Source organism: Perca flavescens, chromosome 7 (genome assembly GCF_004354835.1).
Source record: "Perca flavescens isolate YP-PL-M2 chromosome 7, PFLA_1.0, whole genome shotgun sequence".
In the NCBI taxonomy this organism is placed as follows: Eukaryota; Metazoa; Chordata; class Actinopteri; order Perciformes; family Percidae; genus Perca; species Perca flavescens.
This window is the reverse complement of record NC_041337.1, coordinates 2499437-2520802: the sequence shown is the minus strand read 5'-3', so window position 1 is coordinate 2520802 and position 21366 is coordinate 2499437. Positions and strand designations below refer to the sequence as shown.

The following is a 21366-nucleotide window of genomic DNA, read 5'->3' as shown; positions in this document are numbered from 1 at the left end:
CAGCAGGACACGAAGGAGACATTTGTTCCACACAGGTGCAGTAGTGACATGACTTTTCCCCTCGGTGGGGCTACGATCCTTTAGCTCTGTGTATTTTTGTATTTTTAAACATCAGTCCTTTGAACGTTTTTCTCATGTCACAGAAATCACTGAGAGTGAATCTTGTGTTTTAGATGTGATTATTATACTGTCTGTGTTTTTGTCCCGGTACTCTGCACAGATCTGACCGTTTGGGTGAATTTAGGAGAAATCTACAGACACAAATAGACAAAGTTACAGTCAAATGAAATAATGTTCTGAAAGAAGACATGTTATTGAAGATAAATAGATTGGGAAATTATGTTTTTGCCTGCAGGGTCCTTAATTTCAACAGGTAAAAATATGAAGTGTAACTCCTTACCTGTCTTCTGTACTTTAGGTTTGTCTTTGTGAGAGTCAGCAAATGGAAGCTAACCCCGGTCAATTAGCCATGTGCTGGCCTTGGCCTTACTTGCCCCCCAGCAATCAGACCTGTATTACAATGTATACACAGAAGGAATGTTTCTGGATTCAACAAAAGCTTTCGATAAAGTTAATAATTTTACTCGCCAAACTAAGTTCCTATGGCTTTCAGGGTTCAGTACTTCAATGGTTACATGAGTACTTAAGAAACAGCAAACATAATCAGTGTTCATATTAATCTTGTTTGGGGTCCCACATGGGTCAATTCTTGGCCCTATTATTTTTCTCATTTAGATAAACGACCTAGCCTCTGTCTCCCAAACTGTTGAGTGAGAAGAAAATAAACCCTGATTGGTTGGTTCCATTCGTCACAGAAGTAAAGGCTTGACTACAATAGAGCTGTTGGGAGCAGTTTGTAAAAAGTGTTTCCTGTTGGAGATGGTCCCTTTGGGGTGGACTTTGGTAGGTAGATTTTGTTCACAACTATTTGGTACTATTAGAAAAACATTTTACAAGATATTACATGTTAATTAGCTGACGCTTTTATCCAAAGCAATCTCTAATTAAGTACTTTCAACCTTGCACCTAAGGGCAAGTACATTAGCTTCAAATATGCCAAACTACAAAGAGCCAAATGAAAGTGAAGCTGTATATATTCTGTATATGTATATATATATATATATAGAAAAATAATATATATATATATATATATATATATATATATATATACATATACATAAACAGTATATATATATATATACACATATACCGCCCGTACCCGCAACTCATTTTTTAAATTCGTCGGATCGTAGCAAAAACTTCTGGGCAAATGTTTGTTTACTAAAAAAGTATTTAAGCTCTTCTGTGTTCAAATAAATAATGTTACAGCTGTAATGCTGCTAGAATCAGATTAACACTTCTTTCAATTGCTTGAATAAAATACACATAAACCTAAGATCATTTGTCCATTGAAAGGTATGCTTTTATTTTGACACCCGTGTGTGTTTGTTTGTGTCTGTGTGTGTGCGCGAGTGTGTTTGTTTGTCTCTGTGTGTGTTTTTGTGTCTGTGTGTCTGTGTGTACGTGCGTGTGTTCGTGTATTTTTGTGTGTCTCTGTGTTTGTGTGTGTGTGTGTGTGTGTGTGTGTGTGTGCGTGTGTGTCGAGGGTTCATAAGTAGTGATGGTCAAGTGAAGCTTCGCGAACCATTGTCTTTATTTTCTGAGCTCACTAGATGGCGCTCTCTGTTCAAAGAAAAAGGTTAAATGAATGGCAATTCAGTGTGTTTTCAAACCCTTTGTTGAACAGAGAGAAAATAAAGACAGTAGTTTGCAAAGCTTCATTTGACCATCACTATTCATAAGGCAGTAACATAATCAATAACATGATCCTGTCTAGTATTGTCTCGAAATATATTAAATCGATACATCAAATGTATAAAAACTACATAAATCGTATTAATATAAACCATGCCCTCAGTTTTTACAAATTAACTTTATAATTCAATATTTAACAACAGTAAAACATGATGCCTTAATGTAACAAAATGTATCCTCACGAAAGAAATTAAGAGATTAAAGAAGGCTTTTATTTTGACAGCGGTCCCCCCGGAAGTGGTGTTTGTTGTTGTTTGCCCGTGCTGAGCAGCGGGAGCAGTGAGGGGAGAAGCCGTTAGCTGAATCCAGATCAGGGAATCCCAAACAGCGTTTCTTAGTCTGTTCATCAGAGATGGAGCGACACCGGGAACACACGGAGGAGACCAAGCTGCGGGGAGAAGGTTAGTCTGACAATCTAACTGCTCTCATAATCACGCTAAGCTAATGTTAGCCTGTTAGCCGCATGCAGCTAGCTCCTGAAGCTAACGTGTTTCCATCAGAAGAGTCGTTTCTGTTGAGATTATTCCTGAAAGCAGCTGTGAACGGTTTCCGGTGTTGTGTGCCTTCTGGTTTTTCCACTACTGGTTTCCGAGCCTGTCCAGATGCTGTGTAAACCTATCAACCTACCCACGTTAACAGATTCGCTACATATTCATAAACATTTTACTGGCCTTTGCATGTCGCAACTCAAATAAAAACTACACTGAACTGAATATCTGAGCCCTACATTACTACAACATTGTACAGCGGGAAAAATGTGTTTTAAAAGTAATTAGGATGATCCTCCGCGCTGGATTCAAACCTTCCTCAGCAAAAATAAAAACATACGAGTCCGCTTCACTGTCCACCACACTATCACGTTAATCACATCAGCCGACAGGACATGACTTTGTTTTTTCTTTTTTCTCAGTAGGCCATGAATCACTGTTTATCTGAGTACTCCGAAACAACAGGTTACCTTGATTTAGGCTTAAAAACATAACTATATCATGCACTCCAACCTTCTGCTATACTTCTGTGCTACCCGTGTACAAGGATTTGTCATAAATTATAGCAGGCAGCACACCGATTCTGAAACAATGGTTCTAAAACAGTGTTTCTCAACGGGGGCGGTACCGCCCCCCAGGGGGCGTTGGAAGCAATATTTTGTAAAGGGGGTGCGTTTGTTTGAAAGCTAGTTCAAACCAAAGATTCACAATAATACATGTTTACCCTTAAACTACTAAAAAAATAAGTTGTCTGCAACATTAAAAGCTGCCAGTTTACAGCACTGCGACTGGACCAGACGGGTATCCTAACTTTTCTGTGCTTCTGTCAGCTTTGTTTGGCGCAGCTCCGTGCTGCCTTCATGGAAACGGGACGTAAGAGCATCATCCTAAATGAGCTCTGTAGCTACTATTGAAGCTGCGTTGAGATAAGAAAAGAAAAAAAGCAATCGCCGCAACGTCCTGTTGTATTCTTTAACCCCTCCCTCCCCCCCAATGTAGCACAAGTAGACTATAGGTGTTTCTCAATGTCAAGGAAGGATCCTTCGAAGCCAGAATTTCGAGGATGCTACGTCATCGACGTCCGTCGAAGGACCGTTCCGATGTCGAGGATCCTCCGAATTCTACCAAGGACTGAGTCCTTCGTTCGGAGAAATCCCCATAGACGGCAAAGGATGCATATGTGTATCCTTCGCGCTCCCATATCACCCCCAATCCTTTACGCGCGGCTTTGCCGGCTTGTTTAAAAAAATTAAATGCCGGACATAAGCCGGAGTTGGAGCGGCATCGCTGACGGCGAAATAATCATTTAAACGTAAGTATCTTTAGTGTTTGTCGTACATGTGTCATCACCGTTAATGTTTTAAATCAATGTAAAGCTTAACGCTTTAATGCTGGTACAGATTGCTATAGTAATTAGGTAGATACACCCGAGCTAACGTTAAGCTAACTGAACCTATCATTAACATTAGGCTGTTGGATAGCTAGCTAGCTAGCTAGCTAGCGGTCTTTTTGTGCCATTTGTGTTTTTAAAGTTTAATGTCCGGTGGCATTTTCATCTCTTTTATATGTTGTTACTCTATATGCGTAACGTTAGCAGAGATTTAGAAATGTGTGTTTATCAGTTGTAGCTGCAGGGTGGTAGGTAACACTGCACCTTATTTACTTCACTATCAACGTTACATGAAGGCTAAAATGTATGAGTAGTTTCCCATGTAAAAAGTATAACGTTTCATATAACGTTACGTTATAGCATTCATAATGGTAAACATATTTTTGTTGTGTTTTGCGGTCTTTTAACAGGGACAAACGGAGGTCACTGATGATGGGAAAGCAAAAGACAAGCAGGGAGACAGAGGCCAAAGAGAGATGTTGAATAGCTAGATTATTTGCTAAAGCCTTTTAGAGATTGTCATTCTGAAAATACATGCATTAAATGAACTGGTTTGTCTGTGTCATTACGTTTTTGGGTGTGTATATAATATAAACTGTTTTTCAATGTCTATTTCTAACTGAATCATTTTATTCAGATGGTACCTGTTTCAATAACTTGTAAGGTATAGAAGCTCTAAAAAGACATTAACGAAACGTGTATCTTTTATTATAACATTTATTCAAACATTACTATATACTGTACACAAGTATATTCAACATGAAGCGGCGATCAGACTCAGCTGCTGATGATGGTGTTTCCAGACTGCAGACAGAAGGAGAAAGCTTTAGGTTAGTCCAGTAGTTATCCAACCCGTCCTGGTAAGATTAGAATTGTATCACAAATATATGTAAGCATACTGTAACATTAAGGTACTTAATGTAACTGTGTAGTGGTCTCCATTATAGTCTTAACTGACAACTGTTGACCATTTAACACAGTTATACCTAGCTACCTTTACTGTGTTAGTGGGTGTTTATCAATGGTGTTGTTATGACTTTTCATATGTTGGTTGTAGCCTTGTTGCTTGTGTGTCTGTAGTACTATTTAACCTTTCTCACTTGCAGTTTACTGCATATCATACTGCCTGTGGTAGCTCATTAGCTGGTAGTGTTTACCTTGTAGTTGCTGATCATATTTTGCACTGCATTTGTTTGAAAGCTAGAAGCTACTGGACAATGAGCTAATGTTACATGCAGTAAACTACAAGCTATTGTAAACAACTACTGTAAGCTTAAGGTAATTAAGATTAATTAATGCAATTCTCCTTACCAGTTAAGTGTTATGACAACTACAAACATGAACTCCCACGAATTTTTAATTTTATTGACATGGGATAAATAAGAGAAAACGACTATTGCTTACATTAAAGCCTATCAGTGTCGGTAACGTTACCTACCTTGGCACGTTGCGGCAAAGTTGCCGACGGAATATTCTCCTCCTGCAAGCAGACAGACGCTGATTCACCTTCTCAACAAAAAAATTGAACTTCACAGTTCCACATCCATTTCGCATTGACATTTTGTCCAGTGTTTTGAAATGCAGCGCGGAAGTGAAGGCGGCGAAACATTTTCAATGACGCAAGCACGCAACGACGTGCACTTGCTAGACTGTTCCAATGTACATGCTCTCCGAATGCTCAGGAGGAGCCTGGCCTAGCCTCTGAAGGATCCTTCCTTGGAAGGACTAGTCCTACCAAGGAAGGATCCTTGACATTGAGAAACGGCTTATATTTCACAGTAACAGTTTTTCGTCAGATGGTTTATAGAACACAATGTTTCCTAATGTACCTGAATGCAGCTTCATTTCATGGAGAAAGAGAGAAAGAAAAGAGACGTGCAAGAGAGATTGACTGTGCTTTGTTGTTTGGCAAACATTTAGCTGTTCCATACACTCCCGGCCAGTTCAGGGCTTGTGTTTGGTGTTTTAAAACTTTCTTATGGAAGCGATAGAGGCAGTGATGTCACCGTTTACTGTACGGGACTCTCACACACCTCCACCAAACACAGCGCGATGTGGGGTTGCATTTTCTCCAAACGTTTTTTCTGCTATTTACTCGCAAGACAGGCGATAGCAAACCTAGACTCTTCTAACCCTAAAAAACGTCTCTCACTAACTTTCAAGGTTGTAAACTTATTTCCATTCGGTGTAGGTGTCGTTCTTCAAGTCGTTTGTCATCACCAAAATACTTTTCTGTGTGCGTGCGTCTTCTGCTTTTACCCTTTGATAAGTGCCAGCTTGTTTTCCGTTGGAACAATTCGATTTTAGATTTGAATGAAAACTAGATTTGAATGTTAAATTGCTAGCTGTTTCTGATTGGCTACTGTTAGTGTTTGTAATAATAATAATACATTTTATTTAAAGCGCATTTCATGACACCCAAGGTCACTTCACAAACAAAAACGGACATTCAAATTATAGTCATCTTATAAAGGTGCTGAGGTTCACACCATGCAGCAGGCCTTTTGATAATACCTAATTATAGTTTGAATGTTATCTAGTCTTGGCTAGATTGGCTGCTGTTATTTAATTTGAATGTCAAATGGTTGCATTTTATTTAAAAACCTGTAAAAATATAATTTCTATCCACATGGCTTTTTTGATACCTGGGAATCTAATACATGTGTTGTTTTGTCATTCAATTTGATTTTTTGATTATTTTTTATAACCATAGTAACAACAATAATAGGCCTATATTAGGGCATAATCATTAATATTCGGGGCAATTAACATACATAATATTTGATGGGGGGGCGTTAGGGTCCGGGATAATGGATAGGGGGGCGCTGGCACAAAAAAGGTTGAGAACCACTGGTCTAAACCAACTGGTTACACTGGGCTGGAAACGGGATCTCGAGGCTCTCAAACAGCTAGGCTACAATAACGAGTTCCTTGGATTTATGAAAAGAAGCAATATTTCTATTGACATGGCTCAAATGCCTAAATCTACGTTTCCAATAGCCTACAACGTTATGTTTACGACGGAAGATAGGCTAACCCCTACAAATACAAAGTTCTGTTTAAAAGATTTGAAAATAGTTTGCGCCCAACCTTTGAATTGTTTTCATTGTAGCCTATAGGCTATATTGTCACCTATGGACCCGGATATCAGAAGATGAGTTTTGAAATTGGTGTAGGATGAAAGGTGAATGTTGTTTTCAACACTCGTCTTAAGAGTGTAGTGTTGCAAGTTGTTTCAAACCAATTCAGAGCAAGCTCCGTGTGCTTACGTGATTGCTAGATAAATGAAGTTGGAATACGGTGTGTGGGAATATTGGCGAACATGGTAAGGTTTAATGTCATAAAATGAAAAGCAGGGGCTTCAAGTCCTTTACTGTTAGTGATGTGCGATACCGCTTAATTCCTATTCGATCCGATACCAAGTAATACCCAGGCTGGTATTGCTGATACTGATACCAATACTTTTTACGTATTTTATTTGTAGTGTGATGTGACAACTAGTTTAAAGTAAAAAAGTAGGTTGTAGGCTTACCAATTCCAAATTATAGCTGCATAATGACAAGACAATAAACTACTCTCATATTATTTAATTATAAAGAAAATCTCAGAGACTTGTACAGTAAAACAGGTTGAAAATAATACACAAATAAAAAAGATTTGACTCTTAACCTTGTCACGAAATATTCTATATCCACGTTTTGCTGTTCTTTACAACACATGTAAATCAGGCACCCTTGAAAACCGTTAACTCAAATTGTTTTCACAAAACATTCATGTTTACTAAAAAATAAAATAAAAATAGGCTCCCCTGGCCAGCTCCGTCACAGAGCCGCAGTGCACACACAACTGACCGGCGTAAGGAGAAGTAGTTCCTTCCCTAACCTATATATTATACTTTTCTGGTGACAACAAGTTACTTATGATAACATAAAAACTCACTCCAAATTACTGAGTTTAAATATCGATCTTTTTATATATCGATACTAGAGCAAGAGACGTTGGGATCGTAAATATCGATACTTTAGTATCGATCCGCACATCACTATTTACTGGTTAAATATTTTTCTCCACTTGTTTTCCGTCGTAAACATAATGTTGTAGGGAAACGTAGATTTAGGCATTTGTCAATAGAAATATTAGCCTGGGTAAACCCTGACTAACTTCCGGCAAGGGTCTGGTGTCAACCAGGCTATAGAAATATTGCTTATTTTCATAAATCCAAGGAACTTGTTATTGTAGCCTAGCTGTTTGAGAGCCTCGAGATCCCGTTTCCAGCCCAGTGTAACCAGTTGTTTTAGAACCATTGTTTCAGAATCCGTGTGCTGCCTTCTATAATTTATGACAAATCCTTGTATACGGATAGTGCAGAGGTGTAGCAGAAGGTTGGAGTGCATAATATAGTTATGTTTTTAAGCCTAAATCAAGGTAACCTGTTGTCAAGTCATGTCCTGTCGACTGATGTGATTAACGTGATAGTGTGGTGGACAGTGAAGCGGACTCGTATGTTTTTATTTTTGCTGAGGAAGGTTTGAATCCAGCGCGACAAGGATCATCCTAATTACTTTTAAAACACATTTTTCCCACTGTACAATGTTGTAGTAATGTAGGGCTCAGATATTCAGTTCAGTGTAGTTTTTATTTGAGTTGCGACATGCAAAGGCCAGTAAAATGTTTATGAATATGTAGCGAATCTGTTGACGTGGGTAGGTTGATAGGTTTACACAGCATCTGGACAGGCTCGGAAACCAGTAGAGGAAAAACCAGAAGGCACACAACACCGGGTTTAAAACAGAACACGTTTCCATGGCAACGTGTTGCTCAGCAGCTTCTACGCACATATTCCTCTTGTTGTTGTTGGAGGATCCCTGTGTTATGCCCCTACTGGTTTCCACACTAACTGGTTTCCGTATATTGTGTTTACCTAACAGCAGCAGCAGTTGTTGCTGCCTCTCTTGCCAGATTTGTCACACAATCCCAAACATTTTTACTGCCAATTTTTGAAATCTCTTCCCAGATCTACTGCGGCGAATATGATTGTATAAGCGAGCACTACATCACAGCCACATACAAAAAAAAATTTAAGAAAATATAATGATTGCAAGATTGTGTCGAGGTGGTTTCCATCTCACAAGGGCAAAAACATATATCACCTGTTAACAGCAGCTCTACGCTGTGAGCTATAAAGCTCATGGATCTTCTGCTTTCCAGTCCTGTATTAATGAACTACGTCAGCACCCAGGTAACATGTTGTCTTGAGTTGATCTGAAACAACTGGTTACCTGGGTTTAGTTTAGAAAATACCCAAACGTATTTATCACGTTTCTTTCCTCGCGATTGACCACTGTAGCCTTCATTACAGCCCCCTAACGACACCACAGAGGTCTATGGTAAAAAGAAATAGTGACGATCAAGCTAACTCAGATAAAACTGTAAACATTAAGTACGAGCCGAGCGAGCCACTGAGCCAGGAAAAGTCAAATACAAGTGGTAATATTCTACCCACAAGTTCTGAAGGCATGGATGTAATGATTTACAGTAAAGCTTAATTTTGTGTAGGCCTATACTGAATAGTAAAACATACCTCAATACAGTGTTATTTGAGCTTGTGTGTCTATCGAATGATTCTATCCAAAGCGATGTTCTAGCTAATCATATACTGTTAATATTTACAGTATATGGTTCTAATCAAACTCCAAATCAGCATAATGTTATTTAAATGATTTAAGGAGCATTGAGCTCAGGCGATATGTTTCTCTCTGGGTTCAATAAGTGCGCCCCTCGTGGACAAAATAAAACACTGCCTATTAAAGGAACACGGCGACTTATTGGGAAATTAGCTTATTCACCGTAACCCCCAGAGTTAGACAAGTCGATACATACCCTTCTCATCTCTGTGTGTGCTGTAAGGCTCCAGCGGCATCAGGCCAGCACAGAACATGCAGGTGAATGGTTCCAGTAATCCTACTGCTCCGAATAAGTGACAAAATAACTCCACAGCGTGTACAAAAAACAAGGTAACATGAGACACAGCCGTCTTCTAACTGTAAACAAACCGGGAACTATATTCTCAGGCGGAAGAATATAGTACTTGGGCGGAGTGATATGCTCGCAGCAAGCCTGTCTGAGAATATAGTTCCCGATTTGTTTACTGTTAGAAGATGGCTGTGTCTCATGTTACCTTGTTTTTTGTACACCTGCCAGATTCTACTAAATCGCAACATGTAAATAGGAACATGTTGGCGTTATTTTGTCACTTCGGTCACAATTTGGAGCAGTAGGCTAGTTGGAACCAGTTACCTGCAGGATCTGTGCTAGGCTAAGCTAATGCTGGAGCCGTCAGGCAGCGTTACAGCACGCACGGAGATGAGAAGGGAATGTATCGGCTTGTCTAACTCTGGGGGTTACGGTGAATAAGCTAAATTCCCAATAAGTCGCCGTGTTTCTTTAAGCCCAGGGTAACAAGTTGTTTTAGCTTTTCATGTGTGTTAGCTTGTCCGAGTTATATCGTCACTGTTTAAAAGTATTTATAGTCCTATGTAGGGCTGTGCTCGATTTGAAGAAATTCTTAGTCGACTAACACTCATTCAATTGTGTCGACTAATGGATTAGTTGATTTAATTGACAGATCTGTAAATCTGAGTTTCTCCGCAAAAGCACCACTTTAATTCTTGTGTTTACCAGAGATGTGCTCGTACGTTTCTTGAAAATAAGTGATTCAGCATGTGAAAAGCATCAAACATGACTAGGGCTGAAACGATTCCTCGAATAACTCGAATAATTCGATTACAAAAAATCGTCGAAGCAAAATTCTTTGCCTCGAAGCTTTGTTAAATCAATGTAATTAAGGTTGTACGGCTCACTGTGTTTCCGCACGGAGGATTATTACTAGCGCAATACTAGCACATAACAGGTTGACGCTTCTGTGGACACAACACTGACGGCCCAGATTACAAATGAAGGAAGACGAAAATAGTGAGGGGGCAAAGAGAATTTCAATTCAATTCAATTTTATTTATAGTATCAAATCATAACAAAAGTTATCTCGAGACACTTTACAGATAGAGTAGGTCTAGACCACACTCTATAAATTCCAAAACCCCAACAATTACAGTAATTCCCTCAAGAGCAAGTATTAGCAGTGGCTATTACGACAAAACTCCCTTTTAGGAAGAAACCTCGGCAGACCCAGACTCTTGGTAGGCGGTGTCTGACGGGCCGGTTGGGGGCGTGATGAACAGTGGTGATAATAGTCACATTAGAAGTCACAGTGACTTTGAAGGTTATCGTGGAAGTTCATGTCATAGCAGGGCACATCGTGTCATACTGAGTAGTGCAGTCTCCTATACCGGATCCTGACTACTCTGTGCATAGGAACATCACAGCAGGGCGTTGCGGGATGTAACGTGGCGCTGCAGAGCACGGGTGGATGCTGCGGATGCAGCAGGACGCAGCAGGATGCGGCCGGGAAATGCAGAGAATCGCAGAGCATAGCTCTGCGAAGAAGAAACATAAGGACTCCGGGGAGTAAACTCCCCAGAGCTAGATTAGTAACAAGCATTTCTGGGACGGGATGCATACAAAAGTAACAAGTAGAGATGAGAGAGCAGCTCAGTGTGTCTTAGGGAGGAACAGCCTCCCCGGCAGTCTAGAATTGAATAGCATAACTTAAGAGAGGCAGGTTAAAGAGAGGTGCCTGGTCGGGCTAGAACTCTCCCCAACCGGATCGGGCTGTACTAGCCTGCCTCCCTCTACTCTCGCTAGATTATTAATTATACAGTATATAAAACTAATGACTACGAGGAGAAGCAGTGGGCCGGGTTAGGTGGACGGTTCAACTCCTCGTTCCCTAACTATAAGCTTGATCAAAGAGGAGGGTTTTCAGTTTACTCTTAAATGTGGTGACGGTGTCTGCTCCTCGAACCCAGACTGGGAGCTGGTTCCACAATACTGGAGCCTGATAGCTGAAGGCCCTGGCCCCCAGTCTACTTCCAGAGACTCTAGGAACCATAAGTAGCCCCGCATTCCGGGAGCGCAGTGCTCTAGTGGGACAATAAGGTACTATGAGCTCTTCTAAGTATGATGGTGCTTGACCATTTAGAGCTTTGTAAGTCAGGAGGAGGATTTTAAATTTGATCCTCGATTTCACTGGAAGCCAATGCAGAGAAGCTAATACAGGAGAAATATGATCTCTTTTCTTAGTTCTCGTCAGAACACGTGCTGCAGCATTCTGGATTAGTTGGAGAGTCTTAAGGGACTTATTTGGGCAACCTGATAATAAGGCATTGCAGTAATCAAGTCTAGAAGTAACGAATGCATGGACTAGTTTTTCAGCATCGTTTTGAGAAAGGATATTCCTAATTTTGGCAATGTTACGAAGATGGAAAAAGGCTATTCTTGAGGTTTGTTTTAAGTGGGCGTTGAAGGATATATCCTGATCAAAAATAACTCCTAGATTTCTGACAGCAGTGCTGGAGGCCAGGGTAATACCATCCAGAGTAACTATATCTTTTGAAAACGAAGTTTTTGTCTGAGTTTAACATCAGGAAATTGTGGGTCATCCAAGATTTTATATCCTCAATACACGTTTGAAGTCTTGCTAACTGACCACTTTCATCTGGCTTAATTGACAGATATAATTGGGTATCGTCTGCGTAACAGTGATAGTTAATCGAGTGTTTCCTAATAATATTACCTAGAGGAAGCATATATAAGGAAAACAGAATTGGTCCAAGCACTGAGCCTTGAGGAACGCCATGGCTAACTTTAGCGTGCTTGGAGGGTTTATCATTAACATTAACAAATTGGGATCGTTCAGAGAAATAGGACTTAAACCAGCTTAGTGCGATTCCTTTAATGCCAACTAAGTGTTCCAGTCTCTGTAACAGGATGGTATGGTCAATAGTGTCAAATGCAGCACTAAGATCTAGTAGAACAAGAATGGAGACAAATCCTTTGTCTGCAGCAGTTAGAAGGTCGTTAGTAATTTTCACCAGTGCCGTCTCTGTGCTATGATTCTTTCTAAATCCTGATTGAAAATCATCAAATAGATTGTTGCTATGTAGAAAATCACATAACTGATTAGCAACCACCTTCTCAAGGATCTTGGATAGAAAGGGAAGGTTCGATATAGGTCTGTAGTTTGCTAAGACCTCAGGATTTAGGGTGGGTTTTTTCAGAAGTGGTTTTATCACAGCAATTTTAAATGACTGCGGTACATAACCTGTTAGTAAGGACATATTGATCATATCTAGTAATGAAGTGTTTACCACGGGTAACGCTTCTTTGAGTAGCCTCGTTGGGATGGGGTCTAAGAGACAGGTAGATGGCTTAGATGAGGATATCTTTAACATTAATTGTTGAAGGTCTATAGGATAAAAGCAGTCTAAGTATATGTCGGGACTCGTTCTTTCTAGCGGTCCTGCATTTAAAGATGAACTGTTAGAAGTTAAGGGCAAAAGATGATGAATTTTATCTCTAATTGTTATAATTTTATCATTAAAGAAGCTCATGAAGTCATCACTACTCAGAGCTAGAGGAATAGATGGCTCAGTAGAGCTGTGACTATCTGTCAGCCTGGCTACAGTGCTGAAAAGAAACCTTGGGTTGTTCTTGTTTTCTTCTATTAATGATGAGTAATAGTCTGATCTGGCTTTTCTTAGGGCCTTCCTATAGGTTTTGAGACTTTCTTGCCATTCCAAACGGGATTCTTCCACTTTGGTGGAGCGCCACTTACTTTCGAGGTTTCGTGAGATTTCGTGAGAAGAGACATTCCACGGAGCAAACCCAACACAAGGTAATAAATGTCTGCTGCTCTTGTCCACTGCGCTGTTTTACACAACTAGCATACAGCATGCTACTCTGCTAATAGCCATGTTTTACCAACAAGCTAAAACGAAAGCTGTCGGTTTGTAGTCTAACTGTTTATTAGTTTGCTTCTAATCTTTGGAAACCTAGCTGCTGCTGGAGACAAACCAGCTCCTCCCCCCAGCATGGCTACTTAATATGCATGTAAATGACGTCATCATGTCGGTGATTTTTGCATTCATTATTGTTTCTCCTCTCTGTGTATTAGGCTTCTGAAAATGTGTCCCCCAAAACAGTGTAGTTGAATAGCCCTGCTGTAAGCTTTGTACAGTCACATTTACCCTCTGGTCAGTGAACAGCTCTTTTGCATATCCAGTGCAAAGAGCCAGAGGCAAGAAGGGGAAGGGGGCGAAAAAGATTTACATTTGGGCCACCAAAAATGTACTTATTTTTTTTTTAAAGGTCTTGGAATTTGGCAATACATTTTTTTTTTTTTTGCTTTTTCTAAAAAAGGAAACCTGTCTTTTGTATATCCTGTCTTTGTATATCCTTGTTTTAGTAAACCGCAATAATAAATATTTACTATTGCTGTTTACTAAGTATTTCTTACTAAGTATTTCTTATCTGATTACTTGATTAATTGATGAAATAATCGGTAGAATACTCGATTACTAAAATAATCGATAGCTGCAGCCCTAAACATGACTATTCGACTAAAGAAATCTAAGTTGACTAAGACCAAAACGACCGATTAGTCGACTAAGAGGGAGCAGCCCTAGTCATATGTGTAATGTTGTAGGGGTTGTAATGTAGTGGTAATATAGCCGTAGCCGCGAGAAAAGAATCATGATAAATATGATCGTGTAATTTATAAGAGTAAATGTTTTATACAACCTATGGGAGTAACCAGTTGTTTCAGATCAAACCAAAACAAACTGTTACCTGGATGCTGACGTAGTTAAGTAATGTCTACTGGAAACAAAAGTTAACCGTGTTCGAGTAGCTCGCAGTGTAGAGTTGCGGAAGTGAAGAGCATGTGTTTTTGCTTTCGTAAGTTCGAAACCAACTCCACGCAAACTTGTACGGCTGTGCTCGATTGAAAAAATCCTTAATCGACTAACGTTCATTCAATTGTATCTACTAATCGATTAGTTGATTTAATCGACAGATCTGTAAATCAGAGCTTCTCCGCAAAGAGTCACGCAAAAGCACCACTTTAATTCTTGTGTTTACCAGAGATGTGCTCGTACGTTTCTTGGAAATACAGTACAGGCCAAAAGTTTGGACACACCTTCTCATTCAATGCGTTTCCTTTTTATTTTCATGACTATTTACATTGTAGATTCTCACTGAAGGCATCAAAACTATGAATGAACACATATGGAATTATGTACTTAACAAAAAAGTGTGAAATAACTGAAAACATGTCTTATAGTTTAGATTCTTCAAAGTAGCCACCCTTTGCTTTTTTATTAATAAGGGAATAAATTCCACTGGTGATCGTTCACCTCTCCGTGAACCATCACCTTATCGTGGTGGAGAGGTTTGTGTGTCTCTGTGAACTTGAGGGCTGTGTTGTCTGGAGCTTTGTGCTCCTGGTAGGGTCTCCCAAGGCAAAGTGGTCTCAGGTGAGGGGCCAGACAAAGAATGGTTCAAAAACCCCAGTGAAAAAGCTAAGCAGAGATGGAGTGACCCTGCCCGGAGGAAGCCCGGGGCCCCCGTCTGGAGCCAGGCCCAGAGGGCGGGCTCGTCGGCGAGCGCCTGGTGGCCGGGTTTGCCACGGAGCCCGGCCGGGCACAGCCCGAACAAGCTACGTGGCTCCCATCTCTCCAGCCCATGGGCCCACCACCTGTGGGAGGAACCGTTGGGGTCGGGTGCGATGCCACATGGGTGGCAGTGAAGGTCAATACTCACAAGCCCCCGGCTGAGCGCCGCTGTGTTGGAGTTTACCCCGGTGGACGAGAGGGTCGCCTCCCTACGCCTGCGGGTTGTGGGGGGGAAAACTCTGACTGTTGTTTGTGCATATGCACCAAACAGGAGTTCGGAGTATTCGGCCTTCTTGGAGGCCTTGACTGGAGTCCTGCATGGGGCTCCAGTGGGGGACTCCATTGTTCTGCTGGGGGACTTCAACGCACATGTGGGCAATGATGGAGACACCTGGAGAGGTGTGATTGGGAGGAACGGCCTCCCTGATCTAAACCAGAGTGGTTGTTTGTTGTTGGACTTCTGTGCTAGTCATGGATTGTCTATAACGAACACCATGTTCGAACATAGGGATGCTCATAAGTGTACCTGGTACCAGAGCACCCTAGGCCGAAGGTCAATGATCGATTTCATAATCGTTTCATCTGATCTGAGGCCGTATGTTTTGGACACTCGGGTGAAGAGAGGGGCAGAGCTGTCAACCGATCACCATCTGGTGGTGAGTTGGGTCAGAGGGTGGGGGAAGACTCTGGACAGACCTGGTAAGCCCAAACGTGTAGTGCGGGTAAATTGGGAACGTCTGGAGGAGGCCCCTGTCCAACAGACTTTCAACTCACACCTCCGGCGGAGCTTTTCGTGCATCTCTGTGGAGGCTGGGGGCATTGAACCCGAGTGGACAATGTTCAAAGATTCCATTGCTGAAGCTGCGGCGAGGAGCTGTGGTCTTAGGGTCTTAGGTGCCTCAAGGGGCGGTAACCCACGAACACCGTGGTGGACACCGGTGGTCAGGGAGCCGTCCGACTGAAGAAGGAGTCTTTCCGGGATATGTTATCCCGGAGGACTCCGGAGGCAGTTGCAGGGTACCGAAGGGCTGCAGCCTCTGCCGTGAAAGAGGCAAAGCAGCGGGTGTGGGAGAAGTTTGGAGAAGACATGGAGAAGGACTTTCGGTCGGCACCAAAGTGCTTCTGGAAAACTGTTCGCCACCTCAGGAGGGGGGGCGGGGAACCATCCAAGCTGTGTACAGTAAGGATGGGACACTGTTGACCTCAACTGAGGAGGTAATAGGGCGGTGGAAGGAGCACTTTGAGGAACTCCTGGATCCGACTAATACGCCCTCTATGTTAGAGGCAGAGCTGGAGGATAATAGGGGATTGTCGTCGATTTCCCAGGCGGAAGTCACTGATGTAGTCAAACAACTACACAGTGGCAAAGCCCCGGGGATTGATGAGATCCGTCCAGAAATGCTCAAGGCTCTGGGTGTGGAGGGGCTGTCCTGGTTGACACGCCTCTTCAACATTGCGTGGAAGTCTGGGACGGTGCCAAAGGAGTGGCAGACTGGGGGGGACCAGAGGGTGTGTGCCAATTATAGGGGTATCACACTTCTCAGCCTCCCTGGTAAAGTCTACTCCAAGGTGCTGGAAAGGAGGGTTCGGCCGATAGTCGAACCTCGGGTTGAGGAGGAACAATGCGGATTCCGTCCTGGTCGTGGAACAACGGACCAGCTCTTCACTCTCGCAAGGATCCTGGAGGGAGCCTGGGAGTATGCCCAACCGGTCTACATGTGTTTTGTGGATTTGGAGAAGGCGTATGACCGGGTCCCCCGGGAGATACTGTGGGAGGTGCTGCGGGAGTATGGGGTGAGGGGGTCTCTACTCAGGGCCATCCAATCTCTGTATGACCAAAGTGAGAGCTGTGTCCGGGTTCTCGGTAGTAAGTCGGACTTGTTTCAGGTGAGGGTTGGCCTCCGCCAGGGCTGCGCTTTGTCACCAATCCTGTTTGTAATATTTATGGACAGGATATCGAGGCGTAGTCGGGGTGGGGAGGGGTTGCAGTTTGGTGGGCTGGGGATCTCATCGCTGCTCTTTGCAGATGATGTGGTCCTGATGGCATCATCGGCCTGCGACCTTCAGCACTCACTGGATCGGTTCGCAACCGAGTGTGAAGCGGTTGGGATGAGGATCAGCACCTCTAAATCTGAGGCCATGGTTCTCAGCAGGAAACCGATGGAATGCCTTCTCCAGGTAGGGAATAAGTCCTTACCCCAAGTGAAGGAGTTCAAGTACCTTGGGGTTTTGTTCGCGAGTGAGGGGACAATGGAGCGGGAGATTGGTCGGAGAATCGGCGCAGCGGGTGCGGTATTGCATTCAATCTATCGCACCGTTGTGACGAAAAGAGATCTACCGGTCAGTTTTCATTCCTACCCTCACCTATGGTCATGAAGGCTGGGTCATGACCGAAAGAACGAGATCCAGGGTACAAGCGGCTGAAATGGGTTTCCTCAGGAGGGTGGCTGGCGTCTCCCTTAGAGATAGGGTGAGAAGCTCAGTCATCCGTAAGGAGCTCGGAGTAGAGCCGCTGCTCCTTTGCGTCGAAAGGAGCCAGTTGAGGTGGTTCGGGCATCTGGTAAGGATGCCCCCTGGGCGCCTCCCTAGGGAGGTGTTCCAGGCACGTCCAGCTGGGAGGAGGCCTCGGGGAAGACCCAGGACTAGGTGGAGGGATTATATCTCCATCCTGGCCTGGGAACGCCTCGGGATCCCCCAGTCGGAGCTGGTTAATGTTGCTCGGGAAAGGGAAGTTTGGGGTCCCCTGCTGGAGCTGCTCCCCCCGCGACCCGACACCGGATAAGCGGACAAAGATGGATGGATGGATAAATTCCACTAATTAACCCTGACAAGGCACACCTGTGAAGTGAAAACCATTTCAGGTGACTACCTCATGAAGCTCATTGAGAGAACACCAAGGGTTTGCAGAGTTATCAAAAAAAGCAAAGGGTGGCTACTTTGAAGAATTTAAACTATAAGACATGTTTTCAATTATTTCACACTTTTTTGTTAAGTACATAATTCCATATGCGTTCATTCATAGTTTTGATGCCTTCAGTGAGAATCTACAATGTAAATAGTCATGAAAATAAAGAAACGCATTTACACAAGTTTAAACTAGAGTCCATCCAATTGTCCAAAAAAGACGACCAAAACGTTGAAAAAGTTTTAATTTACAATTTTGACCCAGAAAACCAAAAAGTTGCTTGACTGGAAGACAACACAAGGGTTAACTGAGTCTTTAAGGGACAGAGATGTATAAGTCAGAATAACTGCAGCTTGTATAGAAAAGTCCCATATAACTCAAAAGAGGAAGAATGAATAGATAATTTGAGATAAGTTTGCACAGCAAGGTGTGTTTGAACCATACAGAGCGTTGTTAAGGCTGAGTCAGTCGGTTATCAGACAGGCACAACAAATAGTTTGTGAGCCGACCCACATACTTCACCCAGAATGTCAGCTTTTACCCTCTGGTAGAAGATTCAGGGTTCCTAAATGCAGGCTAAACCTCATTTGTGACCATATCCATTAAGCTTAACAACATTAACATGTAGGCTGCTTGATAGTTTAATTTAAAGAAGTATAGACACTTTATGATCCATTTATGTATTAAACAGCCTTGCGTAAAACCTATAAATAGAAGACTGTCCTGTTTTTAAGTTTGTAGAGCAGATCTCTGCGGAGCAGAAGCTCCACTACGCTGCTCTCTGTCCGAGGGTCACCAGTTCCATAGATTATAGAGAAAGCGTAGTGTTGGAACATCCGCTCCGCCTACGTTACGCTGCGATGTAGCCGGCCCGTAAGATAAAATGGATTGAACTTTTAACGTGAGGAAAGAGAAGCTAATCGCCTTGTGTGGAAACAGCTTTATCTCGCACATCCAACAACAATGATGTGTAAATGAAATGTTTTGTTGTCATGTGTTGGATTCATATTAATGTATATTTTCAGACTTATTTTAACCCTCGTCCCGTTGACCATGCAACTTTTTGGTATTTCTGGGTCAAAATTGAAAACTAACTTATTTTTTTCCAAGTTTTATTTAAATTATTTTTAAAAATATTTGTATGGGCATTTCAGGCCTTTATTTGCATAGGACAGTTCAGACTTGAAAGGGGGGAGAGGGGGAATGATAGCAGCAAAGGGCCACAGATCGGAGTCGAGTCTACGGCCGCTGCGTCAGGGAATGAAGCTCTCTACCAGGTGAGCTAACCACGCGCCTAACCAAGGTTTTTTTTGTCACTTTTTCCGATATCGTCTTTTTCTAGGCCTTTTGATGTTTTTGTGTGTTTTTCTCAATGTTTTTGAAGCTTTTTCCAATATTTTTGTCACTTTTTTTAATGTAGGGTAATTTAAGGGTAACTTTTTTTTTCTTCTTTTTTTTTTAGAATAAAACACTCAATTTAAATGAAAGTAGTTAACTGATCATTTATTTTACTTGTGAAGAGCGCTGTAGGGAACCATCCACGTTACTTTTTTTTTTTAAATTTGGTTGAAAGAAAACCACATTTCTGATATATTTCTATATATAGTATTTGGGCCGGATCAAACTTTGCGAGGGGCCAGATTTGGCCCGCAGGCTTTGTGTTTGGCTCTTTGCTCTCAAATGTTTCCTTCAGCTCAGTTTTCATCTCAACCACCAGCGAGTGGAAGAATGAGTTTATTTAAGGGTGGTAGTGTAACAGCTCAGTTTTGTGTGATGAACTTTGGGGACCCAGGATAAGTCGGATGATTTCATTATGAAACTGCTTCCTTATCACAGTGAAATCAGCTAATTAGCAAAGTATTGTTGAGACTCCCATTAATGGCTGTCTGTCTGTGTTTCAGCTTTACCTCCAGATGTTCTTAAAGTGGTTGTTGGTGAAGAGGAGCAGCAGGAGTGTAGCTCCAATGTGGACCAGCATGAGCCAGAGCCCCCCCCACACATTAAAGAGGAACAGGAGGAACTGTGGAGCAGTCAGGAGGGAGAGCAGCTTCAAGGGCTGGAGGAGGCTGATATCACCAAGTTCCCATTCACTCCTGTCCCTGTGAAGAGTGAAGATGATGAAGAGGAAGCTCAGACCTCACAGCTTCATCAGAGACAAACTCAACACATGAAAACAGAAGCTGATGGAGAGGACTGTGGAGGACCAGAACCAGCCAGGAACTCACATCCACTTTTACAACCAGAGACTGATGACAGTGTTGATAGTGATTTTTGGAAAGAGACAAGACAGCGGTCATTTAGCTGCTCTAACTGTGGGAAAACATTTGCCTGCAAGGCAGATCTGAAACCACACATGAAATCTCACACAGGAGAAAAAGCTTACATCTGCTCAGTCTGTAAGAAATCTTTTTTGCAGAGTTGGAGTTTACATAAACACATGAGAGTTCACACAGGAGAGAAACCATTCAGCTGCTCTGAGTGTGGTAGAGCTTTCACTGAACGTGGAACTCTGAAGACCCACATGATGACTCATTCTGGAGAAAAACCTTTCAGCTGCTCAGTCTGCAAGAGATCTTTTACACACAGTGGAACTTTAAAGATGCACATGAGAATCCACACAGGAGAAAAACCTTTCAGCTGCTCAGTCTGTAAGAAATATTTTACACACAGTGGAGCTTTAAAGCTGCACATGAGAATCCACACAGGAGAAAAACCTTTCAGCTGCTCACTCTGTAAGAAATCTTTTACACAGAAAGGAAGTTTACAGAAACACATTACAGTCCACACAGGAGAAAAACCTTTCAGCTGCTCACTCTGTAAGAAATCTTTTACACGGAGAGGAAATTTACAGCAACACATGGCAATCCACACAGGAGAGAAAAGATTCACCTGCAGTGTTTGTAACAAAAGATTTTCCCAGCGTTCTGATCTCAAAACACATAAATGTGTTGGTCCGATAGAAACAGAAGCTAATGGAGAGGACTGTGGAGGACCAGAACCAGCCAGGAACTCACATCAACTTTTACAACCAGAGACTGAAGACCAGACTGGAGACTCTTCTGAACCTGAGACTGATGACAGTGCTGACATGATGCAAATCAAATGAATAAATGAATAACTTGAGAGAAGATGTGTGTTTTGTATGTTTGTGAGATAGATATATTATACATTGCACTTTGACTAAGTTTTTGAAGAAAA

At 42.1% G+C, this 21366-nt stretch overlaps 1 long non-coding RNA gene across 1 annotated transcript; it reads left to right on the top strand.

The window, feature by feature from the left end:
• The first annotated feature begins 2059 nt into the window (after positions 1 to 2059).
• LOC114558180 (uncharacterized) lies at positions 2060 to 20174 on the top strand. Its single transcript, XR_003692931.1, has 3 exons — positions 2060 to 2216; positions 13353 to 13486; positions 20070 to 20174. It is a non-coding gene; the product is annotated as an uncharacterized LOC114558180 (long non-coding RNA).
• The last annotated feature ends 1192 nt before the right edge of the window (positions 20175 to 21366 follow it).